Genomic DNA, 11,764 nt, shown 5'->3' on the forward strand with positions numbered 1-11,764 from the left:
AGGAGATGAAGAGACTAATCCTAATCATAAATTTAGAAGTTAAGAGTTGAAAAGATCTGACCGATGGGTAGCAATCCAATAGACAAGAATGACATATAGAAACCCCAAATTCGCTTGGACATTAGAATCAAGCAACAAATAATGCATACAATATTATCTTGAAGAACAAGACATCAAATAAAGATAGCCCCATCCAAGCTTTAGCCACTCCATGATCTCCTTCAAATTTGTTCATGTAACAGATGAATTCCACAAGTCATAGGTTCAAAATAACAGCTTCACAATGATCATGTTTCCGATGAACTCAGATGGATCTTCAATGATGTATCAAATGAAGTTTCAAATTGCAAACACTTGGTTACATGAAATTTTGCATTCGCCAAGTCCTTTTGCATAGGGGTGTTGTCTAAATTCTAAGTCCAATTGCCAAAGATCAAACCAACAGTCCACACAATAGTTTTTTAGCGTTTTTGTTTCTTATTATGTACATTAATTGTCAAAGACCAACACAAACAAACAAAATATACACAAATAAGATATAGCAGACAATATGGTCCAAGTGGACAAAGTGAAAAGGCATTAATATAAATAATTAGAATGGTATGAATAATGGCAAATGAATAGATCTTAAAAATTAAAGTGCATTAAAAGTAAATGGCTTGAAATTAAATGTTAGTTGTTAATGAATTAGAGGTTAGTATTGTTTTTGCTTCCCTTTTTTTAAGTCATTCTTTGGAGAACACTCAACCCACTTATCACAAGCATGGATCCTTGAACCAAGACATCTTCCAAAGGAAGGAAAAAATGCCAAGTTTCCACACAATACCATGAAAGAGGGGAGACTTACAATCTCACTAACAAGAATGATATGCCTTTTGTATCAAAAATTTAGCGCTATGTTAAGCAATCGTAATTGGACTTATGTAGAACTCATAACTATTTGAGGTCGGGCAATAGAGTTTTGGTGTTAATGCATGTTAGAGACATAGTATAATGGACTATGCTCCTGAAACATACCACACACAAAAAGTATGCACAAGAGGTGGCCTAATCTCATCCATACTTATGTTAATTTTTCAATCAACTAGCCTTAGGATTTAGAGACATCATAGACCAATTGAAATGGATGCATAAAGAAGGGGAATTAGATGAAGAGGGAGGGGAATGGATCAAAACTCAAATTGGTCAAAGGAGGACTTTTACCAAATTAAGATCACTCATTCATTTTGGGAAATGGAATGTACATTCCATCAATCCCCTAAATTCAATGATCTTAACCTAGAAAAGTCAAATCACCCTTGACCAAGGCCCAACAACACAAGTCAAACTTATCCAAACCATAAAATTAGCTCAACACAATTATTTGGTATTTATTCAATTTAAAATATTAAAAATAAAGCATTAAATTAAATATGGTTTGTCAAATTCCTAAAACCTCATCAAAACACCAAAGAAATGGACATGAGATTTATCATAGGTCAAACAAGGTTAAAGGACCTTGGAGAAAAAAATTCAGAATTTTTAGAGACTTAAAAGTATTTTTAAACAATTAAAAATATTCACAAAATCAGTTAAATCATGAAAAATATTAATAATGATCCAAAAAATAATTTTAATTCAAAATATGAAAGAGGAATTGATTTAAATTTTTTTGGTGAAACTCTCATATTTTTTGGATCAATATTAGAACTAATATGAATTAATGAAAATCAAATGAAATAAAATGGAAATTAGAAAATCAAAAAAATCGTGGACCACTTGATCTCCCACATTAATTGAGGTGGCATATCAAGTGGATGGAAACGCATGTTTCATGGTGGAACTTATTCAGCGCGCCACACGCGTGGTAATCACAACCAACGCCCAAGATTAAAACATTTTAAGTGAGATCAATGCCTCAGAACCTGTCCAGCACACCATCAGCGCTGGACCTCTGATCACCTCCACTAGGCGAGATCCATCGGACTGGTCCACTCATCACCATCAAGAAAATGAGAAAAAGGACATGATCTAAAAGAAAAAATAGCGTAGAGCACGAATCTGACCTCAATTTTAACTAACTCTACACATATGGAAAGATATGAGGAGTTCAATTTTGAGGTGTGTCAACTGAGTTGCTTCGATTTGACCTCAAAGCAACTCAATCTTCTTGCCTACATTGGTAGGACTTCAGACAACCAAAGATCCAAGAGAATTGAGTGAGAATCGAAAAGAAGAAGTTTTTTGAAATTTACCTTCAATGTTGTGCAAAAATGGATCTTGCTTGTTTCAAACTTGATCTGATCACACTTGAGAAGCTTGCAGAAGAGGTTTGGCAATGGTACAAAGCATTGGATCTTGGAGTTTTTGAATCTCCAAACAGTGAGATTCAAACTCAATTTTCAAGGTAAAAATTCTTAGGCTTTCCTTTGAATGGTGAGGGTTTCAATTGGGGGGAAAAGTTGGCGCGCAAGGTGTGTTTGAAATGAGCTCCAAGGTCTTGTATTTAAAGCATTTGAGAGTGATATTTGCACACTTGAAAAATTGCTAAATTTGGATATGGTAATGCACAAGCTTGCATGGGCATGTACAGGCCCATGAAGCAATCCAATTTGATCCATGTACAACTGTTCTGAAGTTCAAATGAGGCTTGGATGTCAAGGCAATGATATGTGGAGTTTTGGGAATTTGATTTCTTCAAATGATACAACCCTGTTAGGACCATGTGCAGCCCTAGCAAATCTCATCCAAAATGCATGAATTTGGATTCTGTGGATAGCTTAGATCAAGGGGAACAACTTTGATGTTGGACACTTTTTCATTTGAAACTTGGATCATGGTGAATTTTGAGGTGGAAGTTTTGAAATTTCAACATGTTGAAACTTTTTCTAAGTGTTAAGCCATATACCTCAATATTCCACCTTGCTTAACTTCTTATGTGAGCTTCGGATGAGAACATTGTCTTCATAAAAGTTGTAGCTCTTTCAAGGATCTTCAAAATGGTCACCTATTTCATGTCATTTGGATTTAGAATGATAGAGGTATGCATTTTTGAAGTTGAGGAAAATCACTTGTTCAATGGTATAGGGCAGAAATGACCTATAATGTATCGTCATATCACATGCTCATAAAAGTTGAATTACCTCCCACTCCAAACATCAAAGTTGAAGTAGACATCTTGAATTTCATTGTGAAAGTTGAAAATATTTCATCTCATAAAACTTGAGCAAGTTATGGCCTTGGGAAGTTGACTTCCAAATTAGGGTTTAGACAAAATGACCTATACTATTTCAACATAGAAAATGATTTTCCAAGCCAAACTAGCTCTAGGTATCAACATGAAAGTTGTTTGGAATGTCATTTAGAGTAACTTTTAACTCGAATCATTTTCATATGGTGAAAATTCTAGGAGATAAGGTCTAGGGAGACCCAATTTTGATCAGATGAATTCATCTGGCCAACCACCATCAACCAACTTGTTATCCTTCAAGTCTCTTCACTTTATTGGCTCATGGTAGATCATATATGCATAAGATTATGAATTTTGAAGCGTCCCTTGAGATATTTGGTCAATTGGTGAGATAGATTTTTGAGTAAGTTACTCAAGATACCTAGTCAAACTAGGGTTTCCAAGGCAAATCACCTCCAAACACTTGAAGAACACTTGATCAATATGACATGTATAGATCATTTGGACTCGTATGTGATTATTTGAGACATTATGGATCAATATTTGATTGTGCTGTTAGCCATGAGGGTCTTAAACCCTAGGTGTGAACTTGATAGATCAATGGTGATCATGCCCTGCCTACAAAAGAGTTAGGCAAATGCAAAGACATATTTTTGGTATTTTGGTTAGTAAAATGACAATATAAAAGTATGATACAATAACATGGTGCTTGGTGATCTCTCCCAAAACAAACCCAATGAAAGAGGGGTAAGGAGGATGCCAAGGTGTGATCCCAATGCTAATGCATATGATGAGATAGCACGAGGGATCTTAGGGTCAAAATTGGGGTCTTACAGCTGCCCATATTTAAGGATGTTCTAACTGAGGATTAAAATCTTCGTATCGACTCAGTAGAATGGGCTTAAATAACAACATAGAAACAAATTTTGATCCATAAGAGACCTCATGATGCATATGGTATGAATGTAGAAGCAAATTCTCTGTGGGGAATTGTTGCCACAAAGGAGAAGAAATCAGAGAGACCGAATATCCGCTGGAGCATAATGCATTCCATAAGGAAAACTCGTCGGGGAGACAGAGACTCTAGGGAAAAAAAAGGTTATGCGTAGGACAGGATACAACTTGAAAACTGCTGGGGGGACTAGAGGAATTCCATAAAAAATGGAAAGACTCAGTCGGGGAAACAAAACATCTGCAGGGGATACGAGTAGATCAGGGTAAAACTGTCATACTCAAATCTTGCAGGAAAAACGATTTCACCAAGGAAATGCGCACTCAACTCAACTGGGCAAGAAATAAACTTCAACACAGGAGGAGTATAAATCTATTATCCACTACCTATCACTGGGTAAGGAGATAATAAAAGTCTGACAGAGAGGACACCCGTCATCGGTTAGGATGAACATATCAAGGATGACTAGCTGGGAACCACTAGGAGGGAGTATTCATTAGCGGCTACTAGGTAAGAACAACCTTGCAAGTGGAAAACTGTAGAAATAGGATTTACAACTACTAGTTACTGGGCAGAAGACCAAGGACGAGAATATCCGTCACCGGTTAGGGTGAACATATCAAGGATAGACTCAAAAGGAAAGAAAATCTGTCATCGGTTAGGATAAACATATCAAGGATAGACTTGCCTGAGATGTCAAGGAGGATATCCATCACCGGTTAAGATGAACATATCAAGGATAAAATAATTAAGCAAAAAGTAAGAATTACATCTATCGAATACTGGATAGAATACCAACAAAGAGAAAATCCGTCACCGGTTAGGATGAACATATCAAGGATAAACTCTGTTGAGGGAAAGTAGGATTTACAACTACCGGTCACTGGATAGAAAACCACAAAGAGAAGGAAACCCGTCATTGGTTAGGATGAACATATCAAGGATTAACTCTCTAGGGAATAAAATAGGGATTACAACTACCTTTTTACTGGGTAGAATACCACAGGATGAGAGTATCCGCCATTGGTTAGGATGAACATATCAAGGATAAACTCAAACAGGGGAAGAAAGATATCAGTCACCGGTTAGGATGAACATATCAAGGATATACTTCCGGAAAAAATGAATCTGTTGGGGACTCTACTAATGGGGAAAACAGGGGTACTTTTGTCGGGTATTGGGAAAGAAGTAAAGAACTGCAAACTAATAAGAATATCACCAGTTATTGGGTAATAAACTCTTAAGGGACCCAAAGCATCTATCTAGGCAAGAGCTAGAAAGAAACAATGAATTAGTATGGGGATAAAGTACCGCCATAACAGAGAATAAGGATCTCAAACAATGAATTAGTAAATATGATGATACAATTATGCAATCATGAAATTATATGAGTGTATATATATATATATATATATATATATATATATATATATATATATATATATATATATATATATATATATATATATATGTATGTATGTAAATGTATATGTATATATGATGATTATGCTGACAAAACAATCGCAAAGGATACAAAGGTATCGCAAAATTTGAATCATCGGTACAATCCTCGGTCAATCCACACAATAAGGAGATAAATGCTGGAGAAAAGAGAGATCAATATCCCACAGGCTTAATCCTAACCGGGGAAGGAGGAGATCTGCTGAGGAAAGGAAACATTATCGAATCTACGGGGAATTTTAAGTCAACCCCATATTGAATGGGGAGACAACCATACAGAGGATAAACGCCAATAGTTGCTAAAAAAACCAGGAGGAAACTCTGACTGGGAGTGAGTCACATGGCAACTGGTGGGGAAAACAAAGTTTTACTGCCATCACGCAAACTGTTGCGGAAACCCTCATCACTCTGCTGGAGATCAAAACTAGCTGGGTGATCACCGATTCTGCTGGGAACTTATGCACAAACTTCGCTGGGGACAAAGACTCCGTAGGGGAACTGAATCGACCAACTTAGCCGGGGATAACCGTGGGTTAACTGCTCGGAAACCATTAATGCTTCAAACTTAGGACTTGCTATTTTTCGAAATACTGTTGATATTGCTTTAAAATTGCTTTAAAATTGCTTTAAAATTCTTGCTTTTATATGTTTTAATAAAAGAAATGATTTTGATTTAAAATTTTAATTTCAAAGATGATCATAATAAAATTTAAACTATCTGGCTGAAACTAAAGAGAGTGGAAACAATTGGATAAAAGCTCAACTTTATTTAATAGAATGGTAGTCTGTAAATGACAAGACTCCATAGATCTTTACAAAGTTGAAAATGGTAATTTACATGGAAAAGGGTTACATTGAATACAATTGACCACTAATCCTTCTACCAATTCTTGATATCCACTGTGCTTTTGGCCGCTACTAGGGACGATGAATTGATGTCAACCCTTGTGCTTAACAAAGTTTTTCCAAAACTGGAAGATCAGTAGAATGCAGTTACTTGCCAAAATCCCTGATTTTTGCATAAGTTGCCCCAAGGTGGGGTACTCAACTTATCGGGAAAATTCTTTCTGTTTTATGTCTCTAACTTTTGCCTGGATCGCCCTTTCGAGTTTTCAATCCACCGAGATGCTCATTTTTGCCTAAGCCGACCTTTCGAGTTTTCAACTTAGCGAGCTGTTCTTTTTATTTTTTAGACGAAGTATTTCTTGACTGCATCTGCGTTCACAGGACGAGTGAATTCTTCACAATCCATAGTTGTAAGACTCAAAGCACCACCTGAAAAGACTCTCTTGACAACATATGGGCCTTCATAATTAGGAGTCCATTTTCCCCTAGAATCTGGTTTGAAAGATAAAATCTTCTTGAGCACAAGGTCACCTTCCCTGAATACGCGAGGTCTGACCTTCTTATCAAAAGCTTTCTTTATCCTCTGGTGATATAACTGACCATGACACATGACCGTCAATCTCTTCTCTTCAATCAAATTCAACTGATCATACCTGGTTTGACACCATCCAGCCTCAGTCAACTTGGCTTCCATGAGCATACGTAATGATGGAATCTCAACCTCTACGGGGAGCACTGCTTCCATACCATAAACAAGAGAGAAAGGGGTTACCCCTGTTGAAGTGCGGATGGATGTACGATACCCATGCAAAGAAAATGGGAGCATCTCATGCCAATCTTTATACGTCACAACCAGCTTCTGAATAATCTTCTTGATGTTCTTATTTGCAGCTTCAACAACCCCATTCATCTTGGGTCTGTAGGGAGAAGAATTATGATGTGCAATCTTGAAGTCTTTACAAAGATCTTCCACCATATTATTATTCAAGTTCGATCCATTATCAGTAAGGATCTTACTTGGCACACCATAACGGTATATAATCCGATTCTTGATAAACCTTACAACAACTTTCTTGGTTACATTCGCATACGATGGCGCTTTAACCCATTTTGTGAAATAGTCAATTGCCACCAAAATGAAACGATTTCCAGTCTAAGCTTTGGGCTCAATCATGCATATCATATCAATCCCCCACATGGAGAAGGGCCATGGGGAGGAAATGAAGTTCAACAATATCGGAGGAACATGAATCTTATCTGCATATATTTGACTTTTGTGGAATTTCTTCACAAACTTGCAACAATCAGATTCTATTGTCAGCCAATAGTAACCTGCTTGCAACATCTTCTTCGCCATTGCATGTCCATTGGAATGAGTACCAAAGGAACCTTCATGGACTTCAGTCATCAATAAGTCTGCCTCGTGTCTATCCACACATCTGAGCAGAACCATGTCGAAATTTCTTTTGTACAATATATCACCATTCAGGTAGAAGTTGTCGGCTAATCTTCTCAAAGTCATCTTATCTTTCAAAGATTCCCCAGGCGGGTAAATCTGACTTTGAAGGAAACATTTGATGTTGTAATACCATGGATTTTCATCCTTGATCTTTTCCACAACAAACACATGAGTTGGCCTATCAAGACGCATCACAGTCAAATTGGGAACTTCATTCCAATATTTCACTATGATCATTGAAGCCAACGTTGCAAGAGCATCTTCCATCCGATTTTCATCTGGAGGGATATGATGAAACTCAACTTTTTTAAACAAAGTTGAAATCCTCCTCGCATAATCTCTATATGGTATCAAACTGGGTTGATTTGTCTCCTATTCACCTTTGGTCTGATTCACAACCAAAGCCAAATCTCCAAAGACATCTAAATATTTGATTATGAGATCAATGGCCTCTTCAAGCCCCATAATGCAAGCTTCATATTTTGCCATATTGTTCGTACACTTGAAAGTCAATCTAGATATAAATGGAAAATGTGTGCCTTGAGGAGTAATGATTACTGCCCCAATGCTATTACCATACTGATTAACAGCTCCATCAAATAACATGCCACAACGGGAACCAAGTTCTGGCCCTTCTTTAAGCAATGGTTCATCATAATCTTTCATTTTCAAATACAAGATCTCTTCATCGGGAAAGTCATACTGCACTGACTGGTAATCTTCAATCGGTTGGTGAGCCAAATGGTCAGCCAAGATACTACCTTTGATTACTTTCTGAGATCGATATTCAATATCATACTCTAATAACAACATCTGCCAACGGGTAATCCTCCTAGTTAAAGCAGGCTTGTCAAATATATATTGGATTGGATCCATTTTGGATATCAACAAAGTGGTATGATTCAACATATACTGACGCAGACGCTTAGCAGCCCAAGCCAATACATAACAAGTTTTCTCAAGCATATAGTACCGAGTCTCACAGTCGGTGAACTTCTTACTGAGGTAGTAAATAGAAAATTCTTTCTTTCCAGTCTCATCTTGTTGACCAAGAACATAACCCATACTATCTTCAAGCACAGTCAAATACATGATCAATGGTCTTCCTTCAATAGGTGGAGACAAAATCGGAGGCTCAAGCAAATATTCTTTGATATTGTCAAAAGCTTTCTGCCATTCTTCGGTCCAATCACAAGACTGATCTTTCTGAAGAAGCTTGAATATAGGCGCACATGTGGCAGTCATGTGTGAAATGAATCTAGAAATATAATTCAAGCGGGCGAGAAAACCTCTGACTTGCTTCCCAGTTTTGGGCGCAGGCATCTCTTTTATTGCTTTGACCTTGGCAGGATCAACCTCAATTCCCTTCTCGGTGACAATAAAACCCAACAACTTACCAGAACGAACACCAAAAGTACACTTATTGGGATTCAAGTGGAGTTTATACTTCCTCAAACACTGGAATAGCTTCAACAAATGCTCGACATGTTCCTCTTCATCAATAGATTTAGCAATCATGTCATCGACATAAACTTCAATCTCTTTATGCATCATATCATGATAAAGAGTAGTCATTACTCTTTGGTAATTTTCACCAGCATTCTTTAAACCAAAAGGAATCACTCTATAATAGAATATCCCCATGGTGTAATGAATGTGGTCTTCTCCATATCTTCGGGTGCCATCTTGATCTGATTATATCCGGAAAATCCATCCATAAACGGAAAGACTTTGAATTTAGCAGTATTGCCTACTAACATATCAATGTGTGGCATAGGGAAATCATCTTTCGGACCGACTTTATTCAAATCTCTATAATCGACACACATGCGAACTTTTCCATCTTTCTTCGGAACAACCACAATATTGGCCACCCATTGCGGATACTCAGTGGTTACAAGGAAACCGACATCAATCAACTTCTGCTTGACTGGTGGGCATGTTGGCTTTAACGGTAATCTGTGCTCCACAATATCAGAATCTAAACCAGGCATGTCTTGATAGGACCAAGCGAACACATCTGAATACTCTCGAAGAATATCAACCAACCCCTTCTTTGCATCTGGACACAGTCGAGACCCAATCTTCACTTCCTTCGCATCATCCTCGGAACCCAAGTTGACTAACTCAATCTGCTCTTCGAAAGGCTGAATGGTCTTTTCATCATGCTCGAGAAGATGAGACAATTCATCACCCACTTCTTCATCACTTTCTTCCTCGACTTCAAACACAGGGAATTCAAAATTTGGGGAAGGAGAAGGATCATTGTATTTAGTGGGGTTAGAAACCAACCTGCATAATTATTTGATATTTTGATTTTAGAGAAGTGAATTTTGTGACCAAATGTTATGCAGATGGACAATTATATTGTTTATTTATGTTTTTTTTTTGTGATTACCATTTTCAGAATAATGCAAAAAGTAAAAACAAAACATCATAGATGTAGATGAATAGAATTAATTTTTATTGATGATCAAATTTGAAATGCCTAACAATGTTCACTTCCCCCTTAGGCATAGGAGAAGGATTTTAAAAACATATAAAAACAATTACTTATATTGAAGCAAAATAATAGGAATATGAACAGCAATCCAATTGTTGTAAGCCTTTCCGTGTATCACAAAATTGGTGTAGTATTCCCCTTCGTTATCTTCTAGCACAACAGCTAAGTGTTGTTCATTTCCATGAATGAACCCTCCGATATGGAAGCTAAGTTGCATATCCTCTGATCTAGCAGTTGATAAACCTTGTTGAAAACCCAGACCGGTTCTACCTTTTTGTCGGAGACCTCTACCATGCGCCCCCACTGATCAACATTGCCTTTTTCAAAACTCTTCCTTGCATCCTTTAATGAGGACATAGGTGCCCCAACCCTCTTTTCAGCAGCAATAAATAAGGCTTGGAATGGGGTTCCAACCTCATATTCAGCTTCAACATAAGAGAAAGATGATAAGTGGCTAACTAACAATGCCTTTACCCCAACAACTATAACAAGCTTTCCACTCTTCACAAATTTGAGCTTCTGATGTAATATGGAGGTAACAGCTCCCGCCTCGTGAATCCATGGCCATCCCAACAGACAACTATAGGTCGGGTGGATATCCATTACTTGAAAAGTAATCTGAAAATCACTCGGACCTATCTTCACTGGAAGGTCCACTTCACCTATCACCGTTTTGCACGATCCGTCAAAATCTTTGATGATTACACCATTATACCTCATAGGCGCTCCTTGATATGACAACTTTGAAAGAGTTGACTTTGGCAGTATGTTCAACGAAGACCCGGTGTTAACTAATACATTGGACAAAGCATCATCGTTGCAATTCATGGAAATATGCAAAGCCAGATTATGATTCCTACCCTCCTCAGGGAGTTCCTCATCATAAAAACTGAGGTTATTGCAAGAAGTGATGTTAGCTACTATATGATCAAACTGATCCACCGTAACATCGTGTTCCACAAACGCTTGCTCTAGAACTCTTTGTAGTGCTTCTCTGTGCGCTTCTGAATTCATTAGCAGAGACAACATTGAAATCTTTGAGGGGGTTTGGAGAAACTGCTCCACCACATTAAACTCACTCTTCTTTATTAGACGAAGTACCTCATCATCATCATTAGCCTTCAAATTGCTGGATTCACCAGACTAACACTTTGGAGCAGTAACTGGATCTATAGCAGGCACTTCCACCTTCTTATTGACAGTTGATTCTTCCTTATCTTTTGGGAACACCGGCCCAAACACTCGACCGCTACGGGTCACCTTAGTAACATCAGCAATACTCACTATAGAACTAGCTGTAGGAAATGGAACCTCTTGACCATCTTTTAACATCGTCTCCTTGTGTTGATACGGAACAGCTTTATCGGATGAATA

The sequence above is a fragment of the Lathyrus oleraceus genome, chromosome 3, assembly GCF_024323335.1.
Source record: "Lathyrus oleraceus cultivar Zhongwan6 chromosome 3, CAAS_Psat_ZW6_1.0, whole genome shotgun sequence".
Taxonomy (NCBI): Eukaryota; Viridiplantae; Streptophyta; class Magnoliopsida; order Fabales; family Fabaceae; genus Lathyrus; species Lathyrus oleraceus.